The sequence below is a fragment of the Lutra lutra genome, chromosome 11 (genome assembly GCF_902655055.1).
Source record: "Lutra lutra chromosome 11, mLutLut1.2, whole genome shotgun sequence".
Lineage (NCBI taxonomy): Eukaryota > Metazoa > Chordata > Mammalia > Carnivora > Mustelidae > Lutra > Lutra lutra.
In genome coordinates, this window is record NC_062288.1 from 91,704,907 (window position 1) to 91,723,709 (window position 18,803).

An 18,803-nucleotide genomic window follows, 5' to 3' on the forward strand; every position below is an offset into this window, starting at 1 on the left:
AATACCCCTCTGAGAACGTATATTTTCAGATGCCAGGTAATCAAAGCTTAGTTGTACTCAGAGGCTTTTTTAGAACCAAATGGAAAATAATTGCTTTAAAGTACCCACTTGTGAAGATTTCTGCTCATCAGTATAATTGCCAGCAGCCACTGTCTTTCTACCACAATAAATTCACAATGATTCATTAGCTTCTATTGGGGGGAAGAAATAGATCATCTTGTTAACATTGACTTTGATTTTTAAATGGTTTCACTGATTTCATATTGGAATTATAGTTTGTACATAAACTAAAATAATAAATACCCCCCCAACTTTAAATGGCATAGGTAATAGAAGAGGATAAAATTAGAACATAGCCAGCCTTGTAGGATTTAGATATGGGTTCTCAGTATATTTACTCTAGGAGTACTTTTATTTCTTCTCTTTTGTCCAAGGAATTTAATTTCTTGACTATAAGCCTTTGCACACAGAACCCAGCAGTTGGCAAATAATCCTTAGGATGGTCTCAAGTGCCTTTGTCCAGCCATCTCTCTGGTAGCGAATGAACAGGATGATTGCTGTAGGGAATTGCTGGATAAGAGTGCTTGTCAAGAACTCCATAATCTTGCTTAACAGATTTCCTAGGTTGATGGGATCGTAACTAATGTATCTCAAGGCTTCTTTGTATATGCGGATATTGATCAAAGGTTAGCAGACCTTTGCTGATTTGCTGGTTTTTAAGCAGCTTGGGAAATACATCCTGTCTTTACCTTTGCCATCAAAGTGGTTTGGAATGATTGACTACTTGGGCATCAGTTGCCTTGTCGGGATTCCACCAACTCTTGGAAAGGTCACCCTGGCTTGCCAAGGTCAACAGATGCTCCAAGCTAGAACACGTCTTAGGATGCAATTTGCCAAGTGTCCGGTGGCTGCCTCTCAGTGGTACCATCCACGTCCCTGTTCCAGTCTCAGCCTCCTCAGTCCATTGGAGATGCCATCCTCTATTCTCTGTGTCTGCTGACGTGGCTGAAAGAAGAAACCTGAATAAATAAAAGCCAAGATTGTTCACGGGTGTCTTAAAGTTTCAAATCAAAAGGGCAGATCGAGCTTTTCAAGATTGCTTCAAAGATAAATAAACAGACCAAGAGCCAATTTAACTATTTTAGGCTGCTTCAACATCAGAGAACAAAACCAAGGAAACTTCAAGGAAAAAAAAAATGATTTCTTGAGAAGTTTTATGGAGACAACTTCAAGAGGTAACATTGAGGGGGGCTGAGACGGGCCTGTTTGTCAGCCAGCGGTGGGCCAGCCACAGAGAGAGCAGGCGAGTCTGGCCAGGACCAGAAACAATGCTTGAGACGAACTCGGGCTTTAACAAGTTAATATCAAGTGTCCAGAATTCAGGAAAACAGAACAGTCAGATCAGTCTCTTGACTGGCACTGTGAGCAGGGGGCTCACTTCACAGCAAACTCAACACACCCTGTGCTGTGTCTAATCATTTGTTCAGCAGGCTATAGAGGTGGCCTATATCCAGCACAGCACCAGTGATTTATACGACTACAGTAAAGGGAAGCAAGAAGCATTTCCTTAAAAAAAAAATCAGCGGGTATTTCTGATTTAGAGTATGGGAAGCAATAACCTAGTTTCTGGGCTGGCAAAGGAAAAATAACAAAGTGCCTAATTTTTTTCAAAGCCGGGTCATTTCTAGAAGAAATGACTAAATGAAAGGATACCCATCAAAGTCTTTCAGAGTTAAACCAGGGCAATTTTCAGCTGTTTAGATGAATAACCTTAATCCCCATTAATATAAGCAGCATTTGTCTGGTTGTGGAAGATCTGAAACACATTGTCATGCAAATTTAATTTGGTGGAAAGCCTGCGATGTCACTAACATTCTCAAAATCCTGATTTTAAAGAATTTTAAAGCTAGAGCTGAATAAACATGGGTACCCTGTGCATTCTCGTAGAATGATTTTTTTCCCCTAAGAAATGCTTTGTTAATGTAGATAGGGGTATGGGGAGAAATATTTGATCATATGTTATTGTATTAACCGTTTTTATCCTTAAAACATCAGAGAGTAAGATTTGGAACAGAGAGTAGTTAAGGGATTATGGGGCAGCCGTATGTGTCTTTGATGGAAGATGGATATGGGTCAAAAGTGGGAGAAGCACCGATGTTTACATCTTGGCTTTATTAGAAGTTCTATAAATATTTGTTGTCTGATTGACTGGCTGAAGGAATAAATGAAGTAAACATTGTTTTGTGTCCTGTCCCATTTCTCCCGTGTTTCCTCCCTCTGTGCCTTCGAGGCCTTTGTGGTTCACTGCATTTCCATAGAGCACTTCCCATGGGCATGAGAGGGCCAAGCGGGGCACGATCCAAACTTCTTCTGGGCATCCACTCACCCTGTGACACTGATTTCCACTTCTGCACCTTACAAAGCTCTGTGTGCATATCTTAATACATGACATCCTATTATGCTGTAAATTATCTATCTGTGTAGCTTAAGATTTACCCAAATGAATGAATATCTTCTTCACATTTTGGATGAAAAATGTGAGAGCAGAAGTTCCCTGAGAAGTACACAGAAACAATTCGAGATGTCTGCCAAGAAATCAAGATAGTAAGACTCTGGGTTTCAATTCTCAGTTGAGGTGACAGTTGAAAAGAGAGAGTCTTCTCAGATCAGGAAATGAATTTCTGGCTCAGATGGCTCAGTAACTATATACTGTATTTGACTGGTTCTCAGGTGCAAATTTGAATATCTGTGTTATGTTGTAGTTTGCAATCAATAGTGCTGAAAAATTACTGATGGGCAGGCCACAGTTGGTATATTTATTTGTCATTGCCTGAACTATGAAGACAGCAAAAAAAAAAAAAAAGTTACCCCTCCCTCCCCAAAAAAGTAGTGTGTTAAGTGATGACTCTTTTTTTGTTTCTTTGTTTGTTTGTTTGACACAGAGAGAGAGAAAGAGAGCACAAGCAGGGAGAGCAGCAGGCAGAGGGAGAAGCAGACTTTCCACTGAGCAGGGAGCCCAATGCTCCCAATGCTGGGATCATGATCTGAGCTGAGGGAAGAAGCTTAACCAACTGGACCACCCAGGGACCCTAAGAGAGAAATCTTGATTTTGGCTCAGGGTTGTGAGATCTAGCTCTCTGTGGAGCTCTGCACTCAGTGAGAGTCTGCTTGTCCCTTTCTCTCTGCTCCTCCCTGCCCCCGCCCCATTCCTATGCATGCAGGTGCATGTGCTTTCTTTCTCTCAAATTAAATAAAATCTTTTTTTTTAACTGAAATAAGTCAAGCAGATCAAGACAATTACATGGTTTCACTTATATGTGGAACATAAGGAAGAGCATGGAGGATATTAGGAGAAGGAAGGGAAAAGTGAAGGGTGGAAGAGTGGGAGAAGAACCATGAGAGACTATGGAATCCAGGAAACAAACTTAGGGTTCTAGAAGGGGGGGTGGGCGGTAAGGGGATGGGTGAGCCTAGTGATGGGTATCAAGGAGAGCACGTATATTTTGTGGAGCAGTGGGTGTTATATGCAAACAATGAATCATGGAACACTACCTTAAATACAAATGATATACTCTCTGGTGACTAACATAACATAAAAAAATTAAAAAAAATTTTTTTAAGTTGCAGAATGACTGTGACAGCCTCCTGGAAGGGAATTCCAAAGAAAATAGTGGATGGAACACTTTTTTAACCCTTAGAAACCAAACGGTTGCAGGAAAAGGAGGTGCTCTAGCTCTTCTTGATTGCTAAAGATTCAGCATCAAAACAATTTAGTTCTGTTGTAGATTTTTTCTTAGATATACTGCATCAGCAACACTGTATAGAAAAACATGAACATCACCAACTCTGTGTTTAAAAGTAATCCCAAGAGTCAGACTCTGAACATGAAGAATTTTTGGAAACACACATTCGCCAATGTATTTTAGATATCCTTTATCTATATATATGTACAAGAGTAATAAGTGATAAAAATCCGTGTTAAGACATCTAAGAGAACTTGCTCAGGTTCCATAGGATAAAATTCAATGTGACAAACACATCATATCATTGTTTAATCAGTAGTATTTTTCTTTCTGGTTGGTACATAAAATAATAGGACCTCTTAAAATCAACCTTTGGTGTCAAAGTCAAGGGCATCTGATATATTCTTCTAAAAGTTCCATGAGAAATTTTCTTTATGTTAGGGTTTACAAATTATTCAAAGTAAAAAAAAAAATCAATGACTTCAACACACAAAGCCTAAAATCTAATATATTGGTGAAGAAATCACGTTAAAGCCAGATAGAATGCCATGTGAGTAGCTACAGAAAGCAGGACGGACAAGTATATTGGTAAATGTTGTGTTGGAATTTTAGTTAATAGACCTTTACTGCACCCACTCTGCATGCAGCATACTACCCCAGGTTATTACATTCTCCCTGCAGCTAATTTGAGATTGCTTCATGTTCTGACAACCTAGAGGGGGAAATAGTCCATTCCTCTGATTGTTTGGCTAAACTCACCATCTTTTCTTTTTTTTTTTTTTAAAGGAAGGACAAAGTTATTTATAGGCACTATTAATTTAGCTTAAATGATTCTAGCTACTGGCCATGTGTAATCAGCTTTTTCCTCCTTTCTACTTAGAGTTGGCTAGAAATGCATCAGATGGAAGAATTAGAAAATGTATTGTTTAAGAGCATCCATAATGGCATCTAATGTCAGAATACAAGTGGGGTTTCCAGGCCAAATGAAAAATGGGCAGATTTAGCCCTCTGTGTAGGAGGCCAGTTTTTTGGTTCCTGCTTACAAATGTGTGGCCAGAGAAAGGCTTTTAACTTGAGAAGGGCCCCCTAAGGTCACGTGGAATGGAAATCTGAGTATACTTTTCTGTATTTTCAAGCACATGGTGTTAATTCACAGTAGGGAAAGTTTTAAAAGATATTGAAGGAGATTGCTGCTGAGAGATTAGGGAAGGGATTATTTAGGGAGGACCCCTGGTGGGTTTTGTTTTTTCCTGGGTAACTAGCCTTCTGGTTTATGTAGTGTCCATCACTTAATTCAATGGTCCCAACTGTGTTATTATAAGAAAAGTAGGGGCCTGTTGCCTGTACCATCCTGGGTGATGGGCAGACAGGGAGAGAATTTGGGGTTCTCGCTGATGGTGGGACCAAGTGAGCCCCCTGCCATCAACCTGGTCATCCCACTGGGTGACATGCTCAGGAGGTGCTCAACCTGGTTGAAAACTATAAAGGACAACACCTTTCCCATTCACAGAAGGGTGCTCTACCCCATAAGGGAAGAACTATGAAAGGACCTTGACTTTGTTTTTGAGGTAATTTCAGATTTGAGAACAGTTTTCCAAATGTTACAGAACATTTCTATTGCATTTAAAGATATATTAACATCTTCTCCTATTTATCTTCTCCCTGTCAGGCCTTATAATTCTTTTTTTTTCTGTCTACAATATAAATTGTATCTATCTCGAACACACACACCCCGCCCCCACCAATGATTTCAGAACTTGTACGTGGAGGCCAAGACTGATCTCACCACTTCCAGCTGAGGGATAAGATCCTCATCAGCCCAACCTGGCTCCGGGTTTTACCATCCTTCCGTCTTGAACAACTACAGTGCTGTCCTGCTCCCGGTTCCCATGGCGTGGTCTCACCTGAATCCAGTCTGCTTAATTATCAGCCTATTCCTGATTATTCTCCTTCCACGACAGAACCCTCAAAGTTCGGTATCAGGTCTCCTCTTCCTTCCTTCCCAGGCTCCACACATGACTATTCCTACTGTCCCCACCTTCAGCTCATGGAACTGGGTTGGCTCCTGTGAGCAGGTACTCTCAGCCTCCTCTTGGTCGGGAAATTTGCTTCTTTCTTGCCAGAGCTAGTCCCTGAATGACAGCCTATGGACAGGCTTCCCAACCCTATGTATCCTATCTTTTTGTTTAGACTGAGCATCAACCACCTGATGGCCTGTTGTGAGGTTTCATGTCATGCTAGAACACTGGGCCATAGCTGATGTTTATTTATCTTTTCCTTTCATTCATACTTAATGATTACATCATTTAAACTCACCTATTCTGATTTACTTGGATTTTGACCACTTATTTCTCTCCCATTTGGACACTGCTGTTTGAGTTCGTCCAAGGCATCCACTGTCAGCCTCAGCACCTAGGCCTCTTTGCCTCATTACTGCTCATTTTTGTGGATGGTCCATGAATCTTTGTATCTTCTGTGATTCAAAAGTCCAAAAGTCCAAAAATGGCTATTTCCCCACCAAACAGGTCTTACCTCTCACTTACGCAACACATATCATGGAAGGATTGACAGCTCATTTAGATCTTAGCTCTGCTATTTTCTATTATGTGGTCTGGTATCTATTCCTTAACACTGTCTACAATTAGTTTTCCTCATTTGTAAAATGGTGATGTAATAGCTGCCTCACATGTTCTTGGGCGCCGACTAAATGAGATTATCTGAAGTCTTAGGAAAGGTATCTTGTAAATAGCAACTGCTTAACTCGTGGCATACTCTCTTGAGAGGTAAGGAGGAGGCAGTTCAATGAAGCTCTTTGGAAGAGGCAACTGTTGAGTTGCACTTTGAAGGATGGATAGGTCTTTGCCAGAAAGAGCAGAGGAGTCCATTCAATGAGGCCAATATTTCCTAAATCCAGCACTACTGACATTTTGGGCTTCAAAATTTTTGTTGTGGGGGCCTTTCCTATGCATAGTATAATGTTTAGCCCTAGATGTTCTCTACCCACTGGAACCAGCAGCACTTCACCCCTCCACTCCAGCCATGACAATACCAAATGGCCCCTACGGGCTCATCCCCAGCTGAGAATTTTCAGTTGGGCCAATGGGATAGTTAAAAACCTTAGGGTTGCTTTTGGTGCTTTCCCATTCTCACCCCTGGTCTGTCAGCCTGCACTTTTAAGAACATGACACGTTAGTCTGGTGTCTTAACTCTAAGTGACCCTATTTCTCATCAGTCCTCCAAATCACATGTTCACCCAACCTGCCAAGATTATTTGGTATTTATGATGTGTCACAGGCTGTGCCAAACACCGAGGACACAAAATCCTTCCTCAGTCATAGTTTATGGCTGAGGCTCAGAGCTTGAAATTTCTTTCCTTCTTTTAGTTTTATACATGCCAGGCATTTTTTTTCTGAATTCTGTTCCAATTTTCATATAATTCATTTATCACCGTAAATCATTCATTAACACGTTACTAGTAATCATTAACTCATGAAGATCATAATCGCTGGTATAATTATTAAACATAAAATATTAACCACCTATACCTCCATCGATTTAATAATTACCATTAACTCTATCCCTTCTCACTTTGGCTGCTTTAGGCTCTGTGTCTTCATATTGAGACTCTTCTGGACCCTTCTGACCTATGAGTCCGGGAAGGTGTATTAACTGCCGTCCCAAGATCATACATCAAATCTTGATTACCCCAGGTCTCTTCTAGTTTCTTTTGCTGAACACCCATGTTGTATTCATACCCTGTGGATCTGTTTTCTTTAGTTAATACCTGGCTCTTTATAGCATTACCATTCACCAACCCCTTTAATTAAACATGCATAGGATTATTATTTTCAGTAACAAGACCAACAAAATTTGAAGGCGCACACGTACTTAGACATTGGGGTCGGGCCAGTCATGACAAAGTGACGTCTGGGATGTGGGCTTGGGTACAACGTGTACATATATATACATTTAGCCATAATGATTGCAAAGAGTTCAAGAGCAATTCCACTCTCTAAATAATATCAATTGAGAACTCTTAAATACCACCCACTCTGAATATTAGGTATTTTACAAAAGGCAGAGAACAGTGAGTCCTCTACAATTGCAAGGTAGAAGATGGAGAAAGGTGTGCATTCTGTGTGAACGTGCAGGTTAGTATCCTTGGATCAGAGGCCTGTGTATCTTAATCTTCCCTCACAGCAGCTTAGGGATGGAACTTGTGGTCCTTGTGAAAATGGCATTACAGGAAAGGACATCCCAAGTGGGGGTGCTCACCGAATTGGAGAAGGACCCGTGCTGGTATATGGTGAACAATAGCTACCACAATTGCTACCACAATAGCACAGATCCTACTCTAACTTCTTGTAATCCAGATGGCGAAACTGATTTCCCACGGTTACCTTTACTCTCCTTCTAGTATAGTTTTGGCACTTTCTCAGGCTGGAAATTGATATGGAACATAAAAATGTTTAGACAGCTCCCTGGGAAACTTTTAAAAGCCATTAATTTAGAAACAATTTTGCTTCTATATTTTATTTCTCAATTGGTTATGGTGGAAGTAATTGTCATACCCAAAGGGCAGCATCATGATTTCAGGCAACACATAAACAGCTACCCTCTTTGGAAACAAAGTCTTGTTTTCATGTAAATGTCCTCAGTGAGAAAGAAAAATAGAATCGATCTGGAAAGCATAATACTATGACAGAATCCTTTTTCAAAAATAATCAGAGTTGTCAGGTAATAAGAGAAAAAGATGTATTTTATTCATCAAGTCTTACTTGCCGCAGACATTTGATTAGGTCAGGCTGTATCTACGCACTCGCCACTCATTCTTTAAACACTCCACAAAGACATTCTTGATGTTACCAAACACCTGGGACTTCAGTGGCAAAAACAAGTTACCTAACCTCTCTGAATTTTGATGTGCTATTTTAAGAGTAAGAACAAAGGTCCCTCCCTTGTGGAATTGTTGGGGGCCATAGAAAGTAGCACATTTAAATCAGTTAGTATACGCTTTGTGAATGCTTAATGACTGGTAACTATTTCTGTATATGGGTAGATAAGGTCTGTGTGCATTTCTGTGGTAGATCATCAGAAGGACAATAAATCCTGGTCCTTCTGTTTTTGAATTTGAATTACAAAAAGTGGCTGTAATCATTAAAATAGTATGACAACAAGGTTTTTTCACTTTGTGATACATCATAAAAGGCTTTGTTCACAATAGCACTCACAAAAAATCTGACCATGTTACGTAATCTAACACTAGTTTTATCTGTGATGCTCAAGAGATAATACTAGTTTTCTCAAGAGCTAACATGGCATATTGGTATACTAAATAACTGGTGAGCCGTTTCAAAAGCGTGAAACTGTTCTGGTCTGTACACCTAGCTTCCGGTTGTCTGTGCTGCGATTAGTTTTCCCATTTAGAAAACAGCCATTCAGCAAAAGTCATTGAACATCTGTAACAAGGGAGACAATCTGAAAGAGAAAAAAGATGAATGCCACAAATCTGAGTAGAAATTAATTGCAGTTCAGTTTCCCTTAGGGAAGTAAGTCTTCACCAAATTGCTTTATAGAAAGAACTTAATCAAAAGGCTAGCGGTTAGGTGAAGACACGACCCGCAAGCCGGAAACTGTATTTCAGCCACCTTTGACACGAGCTTGACTGAAAATGGGCCAATGAGATGTGAAAAGTAACATGTACAACTTCAAGGTAATATTAAATATGAACTGCTCTCTCACTCTCTCGAATTCCATTTTCATCTTCTTGTACACAAGTCACAGATCCTGACCTTTGAGCTGGAGGCAGGAACCAGATGGGTCTTTGGAGCATAAATTCTGGGGAGGAGGGTTGGGGAAATGTGTGGGGAGATGAGTTCAGCTGGATACTTGAGTGGCTAAAAAGTATTTCCCATGGTAGATGCTTCTTTTTGTACCCTAGCACACATTTCCTCTTTTGTCTTTGAATAAGAGAATCTTTAAGCTTTAGCCTGGACACATGCATGACCATAGGGGGGCTACATTTCCCAGCTTCCCCTGAAGCTGTTGGTGGCAGGGACGTATCTAAGTGTTGGCCAATGAATGCCTGAGAGGATGGATCCCCTCCCTGGTCCAGAATTTCCTCTTTCCCTTCTAGCAGGCTGGAAGATAGTTATGACTATGAACATGGTTTTGATGGATGTGATAACTGTGTAGATGAGGACAACAGCCGGGAAGATGGCGGAGCGACAAACTGAAAGACACATGGATTCTTGAATGGCATCATGGGACACAGTTGCCCTGCTAGCCCTGCCTGTATTTTGGGGTATCTTTGTGCATAGCAATGTATTCCATGATTAACTAAACTCCCTCAGGTATATATTGTTTTACTAAACACTTTTAAATGTATTAATTCATTCTGCTGATTTTTTTTTTTTAACTGAATGCCTAAGGTAGGGTCAGTCTTACCCTAGGTTCTGAGGATACAGAAATGAATAACATATTCATCACAATGGGGCATAGTCGGAAAAGAAACAGGATGTTTTTTAGGGTGATTGAATTCTGGGAAGACAGGCAAGGTGGGGCTTGCCATGGATGTTGGGGTTTCCCTTATGCTGAGGGAGGTCCATCTCTTTTCCTTTATTCAGGGGTTTCAAGCCTATGTTTTTTGGCCCAGCAGCACGAGCTGCATCTAAAAATATCTTAGGAATGAGAATTTTCAGCCTCCCTTGCCCGGACCTACTAAATCAGAAACACTGGAGCCTAACCATCTGTGTTTTAACAAGCTCTCCAGGTGATTCTAAAGCATGCTTCAACTTGAGAATCACTGCTTTAATCCTTATAGCAACTCTGGAAGCTAATTGAGGAAGTTTATAACATACCCATTTTATGTACAGAAGAACTGAAGTTTAGGGGATTAGGCAATTTGCCTGTGGCTAGTGGCAGACCCTGGATTAGAATCCATGTTCCAATCTAATCTCCATGTACTAGACCAACTCCACTGTCCCAGTTCTCCATTTAAAAGTTTGGGATGATTCCATATACAGTATTTCAACAGAGTAGCAGCACGGAAGTGGATTTTAGACTAGAAACGGAAGGTACAGTTACTGTTGACTTCTGCAGGTAGAGAGAAAAGAGCATTTTGCATCTGCTGCTTTGGTGTGTTTTGTGTTGACCCCACACTGGGCGAGAGTGGGCTCGGGGGCCTTTCTACCCAAATCTGTTGTCCGTTGCTGAGAGTGTATTGGCAGCATAATGTACTCAAAAGGACCTTTCTGCACAGGTTTATGTGGCCATGGTGACTTAGTAATTGCCTTTTATGTCCCCCTGATTGGTAGATGTCCAGGTGATATCAGTTCAGAAACAGTATAATTAAATACTACCATGACTGTTCAGAAGCTACCGTAAGTAGACGTTTAAAAAAAATTCTTCCACATCCCCTTTCAAATATAGGTGTGACAGGCACTTCTCACAAGCTGATCTTTCATCATAGACAGAGTCGACCTGCATACATGTGTTTAAAAAGTAAGACAAGCAGCATTTCTTGGGGTTTTAAACTAGATGACCATTTCCAAGTTGTCGTATTATCCATTGTAATACCTACAATGAATGAATATGAAAGTCATCAATTTTTTTTTTAATTTCTAATCTTCCCTTTTCTTTCTGATAAGGCAATAGAATAGGATGTAATGACCTCAGTCAAAATGGTGAATAAGATTTTTAATCTGGCTTCTTTATATGTCCATTTTTGTTGGTTTGTGTAAAAAATACTGCTGCTAAATTGTCAGAAGTGAAGCCATTCTAAGCTCTGTTAAGGGGAGTGTTGTGGTAAGAGACTTTTCTATATAAAGAGAGAGATGACAGAACCCCAGAGGTACAATAGCCACTGCTTCTGTGAAGCTTCTGAAGGAAAAAAAGAAAATGTGCTCAGAAGACAATGCCCGGACAAGGAATATTGGGTTATTACCTGGGGCTTTGGGCCTAAACTGCATTATGAGCCCTGTATTGCGGGGAAGGCAACTTTAATCCAGGTTTGAAATAGATCTGTGTTCTCCAAATATGAGAGCACTGCCCCTTTCCTCCCAAGCACACCCAGGAATCTCATCCCTCTGTGAGAAAGCAAGCAAGCCGGTGAGGAGTAAATAAGAAAGCAATGACCTTAAAATCCAGACTTCTGCTGGTTTGGGCAGGCCACCCTCAAGAAGAACCCTCTAGCAAGCATGGCATCAAAAAAATCTTGGCAAGAGGAAAGAACACCTTTCAGCCAGGCTCACTGCAGCGAGAGCTCTACACTCAGGCACAGCTGACCAAGAAAACGTTCTTTCCCTTGACCCTGACCCATTCTTGGTAGAGAGCCGAGGATGGGGTGTGAGATGAAAACTCTGCCCATGCCAGCTGATTAACACAGTATCTGGGCTGTTCAGAAATCTCAATGGGGAGAGTAACACACCAGTGAGAGTTTCCTTGCAGACAAATAACTTAACTGATGGAATTTTTTATGTTTAAACTTGTCTTAGGACCCAGAAAATTCTAATTTCTTCCTCCAACAAATCTCTGCATTGAGCACTACCTACCAGAATAGCATATGTGGTTGCAAAGATCACTAAGAAAAAGTCTTGACATTGTAAAGCTCCTTTGACCTTCGAGAAGCACAGTCTCTGGGGAAGATACCAAACCGAGTGACTTGATCCAAATGATGGAAGAAAGGGAGAATGCCAGCTGAGCCTTCGTGCAGGATGGGTGGTCTCATTTCCTTGGAAAACTAACCCTTAAGAACTTCAGGCTCCATTCTCTGTAAGATATATCGAACAACTCCATGGGCTCCAGTGTCTCCAAGATGCCTGATTTTCTCTCTCTCTTTTTTTTTTTTTTGCCTTTGTTCTTTGTTTTTCAGAACTGACCTTTTCTTAATGATATTTTATTGTAACCCAGGTTCATGTTCCATCAAATAGTATGTTTAAAAAAAGAAAATCCCATGGGACTTTCCTGGTAATTTTGCAGCAGTTTATTAGAATTTTAAATACTTCAGAAAATGGCCTTAAAAAACCCACTTGAAAGAATTTGAAAGTGAAAAAATATTGACCTTTATAATAAATTGATATTGTTATAAAAATATACCCTAGAGAAGACTGGAAATGGTCATTTAGAGTTGGACACTAGCAAAGTGAGATCTTTAATGTATCTCATAAATATATTTTATGTGCCTTTCAAATGGTGAGAGAATTGTACAGGGTATTTTTTTTTTCATCCATAATTATTTTCTTCTCATCATAGGTATCTGTTCAGTATAATTTGTCCATGACATCTAGGTAGAAGTGGGAACATTTCCACTTCCTGTTTCTAAACACTGCAGCATTAACAATGTCAACTAGATCCTGTGTATTGTAATAATGTTGATTCTAGGGCTGGTCACACAGTGAGAAAAATTGCATGATGCTCTCTCAGAGTTTTTACCTCCAGAAAAGTGGTCATTGTGATTGCAGTTTTAACAAGGAAATAATATCTTGCCCTTTCAAGTTTGTAAGGAAAATCCTGGTTTGAGATTAAAGAGACTTCACCTGGGCATGTTTTGGTATAGAAGAGGAATCACACTCCCCAAAAATGTTCTCTGCCTCTACACACCATGCCTACTACATCTCTTCATTTTTTTACCCCCTCAAATTCATACTCTGAGTGCCGGTGGGTCAAGAAATCAGGGCAAATCTAAAAGATCACCTAGAAACTTGGAGTGGGATCCTGAGTAAAGAACAGACAAGCCAAGGAAAGGGATTCGTTAGGCAGAGACTGGTAAGATCTGCTGAGACAAAGCAGTTGTGCTAGTCAGGATGTAATATCGTGAAGAGTAAGTCCTCAAATCTTACGACTTATCCATTACGAAGGTGCACGTTTTACTCTTTAAAGTGCAACCGTGGTTGGTGGGGGGCTGACTTTTCCCAAGACACAGGACAGCAAGAACTTCTCAGCATGTGAACTCTGCAGTCGCTGTGGCAGGTCAAGAGGGCCAGAGGGCAGCTCATCCTTTCTTAAATACTTTGGCTCAGACGGGATCAACATGTTTTCCATCATTGCCATTGGCTACTATTAGTGGTCCCATTTGCAAGGGGTGGGGAGATATGCATTTCATGACCAGCATACCTATCTGCCATCCATTTTAAAGGATGGTCCCCATTATGGAGGTTGTACATATGGCTGAGCCAGCAACTCAAAGGAGCTACTTGGGGCTTGCTTTGGTTATCCCACTGTCTGGTTACAAGCTCAGCCCCTTGGTTTCCAATTCTACCTTTGCCTGGAGGGCTGCTGCTCTCCCTTGTGTGAAAGCGACCCTGGGTTAGACTGATGGGCAGAGACCACACATCAACCTGCTGTAGGTTCCTGATTTATTTTGCCAATGATACTGGTGGAGGTAGGAGACAAGGGAATGCGTATGTGTGTGGTATTTCCTTGGTCTGTAGTCTCCTCTGGACTATGTATTTGCCTACGACACGTTTAGCACAGGGAAGAATATACCAGAATTCCTCAAGAAGCCACATTCTTTTGCACTTGGCCTATGGCCCCATTCCAGGAAATTTGCACTTACAATCATAAGGCAGAGCTTACTATAATTTGATTCTACTAGTTCAGTATCTGCATGACCACCTCCTCACAAGGGGAGGAAAAATGCTCAATGCCAGGTACCTCTCGGCCTCCAGCTCTACAGCAGTTAAGAAAAATCTTGCCAGTCCCCATCTTCAGACCAAACCAGAATCTTGACCCCTGTTTGCACTGGCTGGGCAAACCTCCCCCAAGAGCAAATGAAAAGTCATGGCCAGGTGTCTTGGCTGTACAGGTGACTGTGGAACACATGATATCCTTTGTCTGGTCATCTTCTGGTGAGCTTCTCAGATTTGTATCAAAAGCCTCTCCCTGGAGGGCAGCAATGGAAGACCAAAACAAACAAACAAACAAACAAACAAGAAAACACGTTAACAGGGTTAGAGCATGGAGAATTCAAAATATCAGCAGCATTCATGCCAAAAAAATCTCACAGCAACTGAAGACAGTGCCGGCAGCTTTTGCTAGGACAAGAGACAGGAAATTGAGCACAGATAACAAGACTCATGACATCAGGCACAACTGCCCTCTGCTCAGATGTCAGCCCTTGACACGGGGCACTGGCAGCCTGGTGGGGAGGTGGCCAGGCGCTCTCTGGCACTCTCTGTGATGCCTTGCTAGGGCCAGTGGGGAGGCTGTGGTTTTGGAGGGCCCCAGCTGCAGATTTCCTGCCATTGGTGTTGGCAGAGACAGGGGAGTGGATCCATAGACAGCAGGGCCCAATAATAAGAATAAAATGGTCTACACCGTGTGGCAGGCAAGAACGCTGGCTCACAAAGCAAACCAGAGACTGTGCCCAATTCTCAGAATCACCTGGGAGAGAGATGAGGGGTCGAATATGCAAAAACACTTTTGGCCTATGAAAGTGACCTCGGACTCCACAGAGACATATGGGCACCGAGGTGGTTCTTCTTAACTTTTGTTTCTTAGGTATTCGTTTAGCACTTAGTGGGGGCAAGTAAAAGATATAAGCCCTCTTTATTTTAAGATAAGGGATTTTACATTATTTTATTTTATTATGATATATAATTTGCTTTTTGTTGATGATACCCATTTAGTATGTGCAATTGTTTTGAACCTAACAACTTTTGGGGACTCATTTGGCACCACATCAGTTTGTAGGATAAAATGAATAATTTATCTCTGTTGGCAGCCCTGAGTTGTACCGTACCTGGTCCCAGAATACCAGTTGGTTCAGTGACGTCAGAAGGTAATTTAAAATCAGCTATGGCAGAAGTAGTCACACTTAGGGGAATCAGTGAACGTTAAAATTAGGGCTCTTTTGAGGGGCAACCAACAACATTGTCCCCATTTACAGTACTGTCCTCAACTATTATGAGGCACGAAGTCGAATCACGTTGAATTTTTCCTGTAGGCAACTGAGAGCTTTTGAAAGGAGGAATAATGTTTCCAAAGAGGGTATTATAGATATGGATATTAATCTGGCATTGATACATAGGGAATGCAAGAATTGAGAGACCTGTGTGGCTAGTAAATAGTTAGGACCCTCTTAACATAATCCAGGAACAATCTAGGAATTAAGTACTTGAAGTTGAGTGTTCCTGGTATAAATAAAAAGGAAGAAATGAGCCGAAGAACGTTTTAGTTAAGACCTTAATTTTGGCAAATAAGGTCAGGGTGATTGGACTTAGTAGATACTCTTTAAATATGTGTTGCCCTAAATTGAATTTGAATGAAACTTTTGTTCACAAATTTAATTCTCTGTTCTTTTTCTCCCCCACCCCTTCTACCCACCCTGTCCTGTCTTGGGTCTTTCTTTATTCTCTTTGTTCTTTGCCAATGCCAATTTCTGTTTCTTGGGTTGCTATTTCCCCCCCACCCCCCATCGTTCTATTTTTCCCTACTTCCGTTCTAGAACAATTAGTAACCAATCTTACTCTCTGCTCAGAAATGTGGATAACAAAATCTCCTGGCAGGTGGGATGATAGAGCTTTCCCTTCCAGAGATCAGGTAGCTGGTATTCCCCAACAAAGATACATCAACACAGGTGATTTCTGGATTGAAAAATACGTCTAATTCTCGGCATGCTCCTTCATCTCATTTCAGTAACATTTTATAGATGGAAACAACAAAATGAATGAAATATGAGTCACCTTTAAAACTTGCAGTGTGCCTGTCAAATTAATCGCAAAACCTACACACCAAATTCTCTCCTTTAACTGAATGTCTTATAGGTGCCACCCTTCAGCATATGCTGTGGTTAATGATCAATTGTTGCCATAAATGATTTAACATTTGTGTACACATGAGATGACATGCCATAATTCATGGAAATGCCAATGCTGTGAAATAACCACAAACAGTGATAAATGGGCTGTCAATTTCTATATAATTACCCCAGATCTATCATCTTACTTTGGTATGTTGAAATGCATTAGTGCATAACAAATGTGCATCATCTCAGTGATCAATATCCTATTTCAAATGAAAGTGTGTTACTATATAATTATCATGTTATATTTTCTGATGAGTTTTCTGTCCAGCTATGCTGTATTTCAATTTAAAAGTAAAATCACAGACTGTCTACCTGGATTAGAATGACTACACCGGTCATAATTAGCACATGGTTTGATATGTGCAATTTTAATTTAGACATTAATTATGGTTTGTGACATCAGTTAGATGTGAGATGGTTTAATTTGTCCACTTGAAGTAGAATCTTCGAAATAGCTATCTTGTACCCCAGATAAATCTCACTCTCTGGGCCTTTGATCTGAAAAACTTTTTTTTTTTTTTTTCCAGTGTATCAGCATGGTTTTTTCCTTCCTTCCCTTCTTTACTTTGCTCTCAGTTTCTTGATTCTGTTTATTTGATTTTGCTGAGGTAAGATTTTCTAGGTTAAAGACTGAGCTCAATCAGAACCAGTAATGAACAATTTAATACTACCTCTTTTTTTTTTTTTAAAGATTTTATTTATTTATTTGACAGACAAGGATCACAAGTAGGCAGAGAGGCAGGCAGAGAGAGAGGAGGAAGCAGGGTCCCCACTGAGCAGAGAGCCCGATGCGGACCTTGATCCCAAGACCCTGAGATCATGACCTGAGCCAAAGGCAAAGGCTTAACCCTCTGAGCCACCCAGGCGCCCCTAAAACTACCTCTTTGATGGGCAAAAAAAGACCATTTCTGTACATACAGATACTTCAAATAATTTTCTGGTAGCTTCTAGAAAGACGAGAGGGAACATAAACACCTCAGTTTTGCAGATAACCTTGGCCTAGGCATGTCCTCATAAAGGGGTAACAAGCTACACCCTTGGTCTTGCTCAGTACCTCTCAACATTCATGACAGGGAGTCATCAGTAATCTGATCGACACATGAGTCTGGTTGGCCCATGCTCCAAGACTGTCCCTCAGCTAGTGAGAGCATGGCCGATTCCTAAGCAACTACCTCTCAGGGCTGCTCTGTTATTCTCTTCTTGCCAAAACGACCAATTTCATTTGTTTTTTTGAAAAATTTTATTGGGTAAATTTGACACCTAACACTGTATAATTTAAGGTGTATATGATGTTATTCTGATTATATATTGTAATATGGTTGCTGTTGTAAAATATCGTATTACATATTATACAATATTATTGCCTATTCAATTAACTTATGTTAAATATCTATGGCTATCTTAGTACTTGTTATAAGTTTGTACCCTTAAATACCATCGATCTTATCCCCCAAGTCCCTATCCCCTAATAACCAGTTTTACTCTTTTTTTTAAACATGTTGGGCTTTTTTTTTTTTTTAAGATTACATATAAGTGATATCATACAGTAGTTACCTTTCTCTGTCTGGCTTGTCTTGCTCAGCATAATTTGCTCAAGGTCTATCCATGTTTTTGCCCATGCCAGAAGACCTTCTTTCTTGTGGTTGAGTAATAGGCCATTGTGTGTATATGTACCATATCATTTTAGTCCAGTCATCGGTTGGTGGGCATTGGAATTGTTTCATGATCGTGGCTGTTGTGAATAGTTCTGCGATAAACATGGGGGTGCAGATATCTTGTTGAACTCCTCTTTTCACTTCTTTTGGTTATATTTCCAGAAGTGGAATTGCTAGATCATAGGGTAGGTCTATTTTTAATTTTTTGAGGAACCTCCATATTGTTTTTTGTAGTGGTTGGACTAATTTACATTCCCCTTGTGCACAAGGGCTCCTTTTTCCTCCACACCCTCATCAGCACCTACTGCCCCTTGTTTTCTCGATCACGGCCATTCTGACAGGTGTGAGGCGAGAGCTCATTGTTATTCTGATTCCCTTTTCCCTGATGATGAGTAACGGTGAGCATCTTCTCCTGGGCCTCTTGGCCAATTCGATGTCCTCTTTGAAACAAAAGTCGGGGCGCCTGGGTGGCTCAGTGGATTAAGCCTCTGCCTTTGGCTCAGGTCATGATCCCGCGGTCCTGGGATGGAGCCCCACATCGGGCTCTCTGCTTGGCAGGGAGCCTGCTTCCCTTCCTCTCTCTCTGCCTGCCTCTCTGCC

The 18,803-nt window shown here is 40.8% G+C and overlaps 1 long non-coding RNA gene across 9 annotated transcripts in view; it reads left to right on the plus strand.

Annotated features, from left to right (window-relative positions):
* Positions 1-18,803, plus strand: part of LOC125081050 (uncharacterized) — a 237,693-nt gene that overhangs the window by 77,371 nt on the left and 141,519 nt on the right. The window contains exon 5 of one of the 9 annotated variants that reach the window (XR_007121572.1): positions 3,515-3,517. The exons of the other annotated variants lie outside the window; for them this stretch is intronic. This is a non-coding gene — a long non-coding RNA (uncharacterized LOC125081050). The remainder of the gene's footprint in view (positions 1-3,514; positions 3,518-18,803) is intronic. 9 annotated transcript variants of the gene reach the window in all.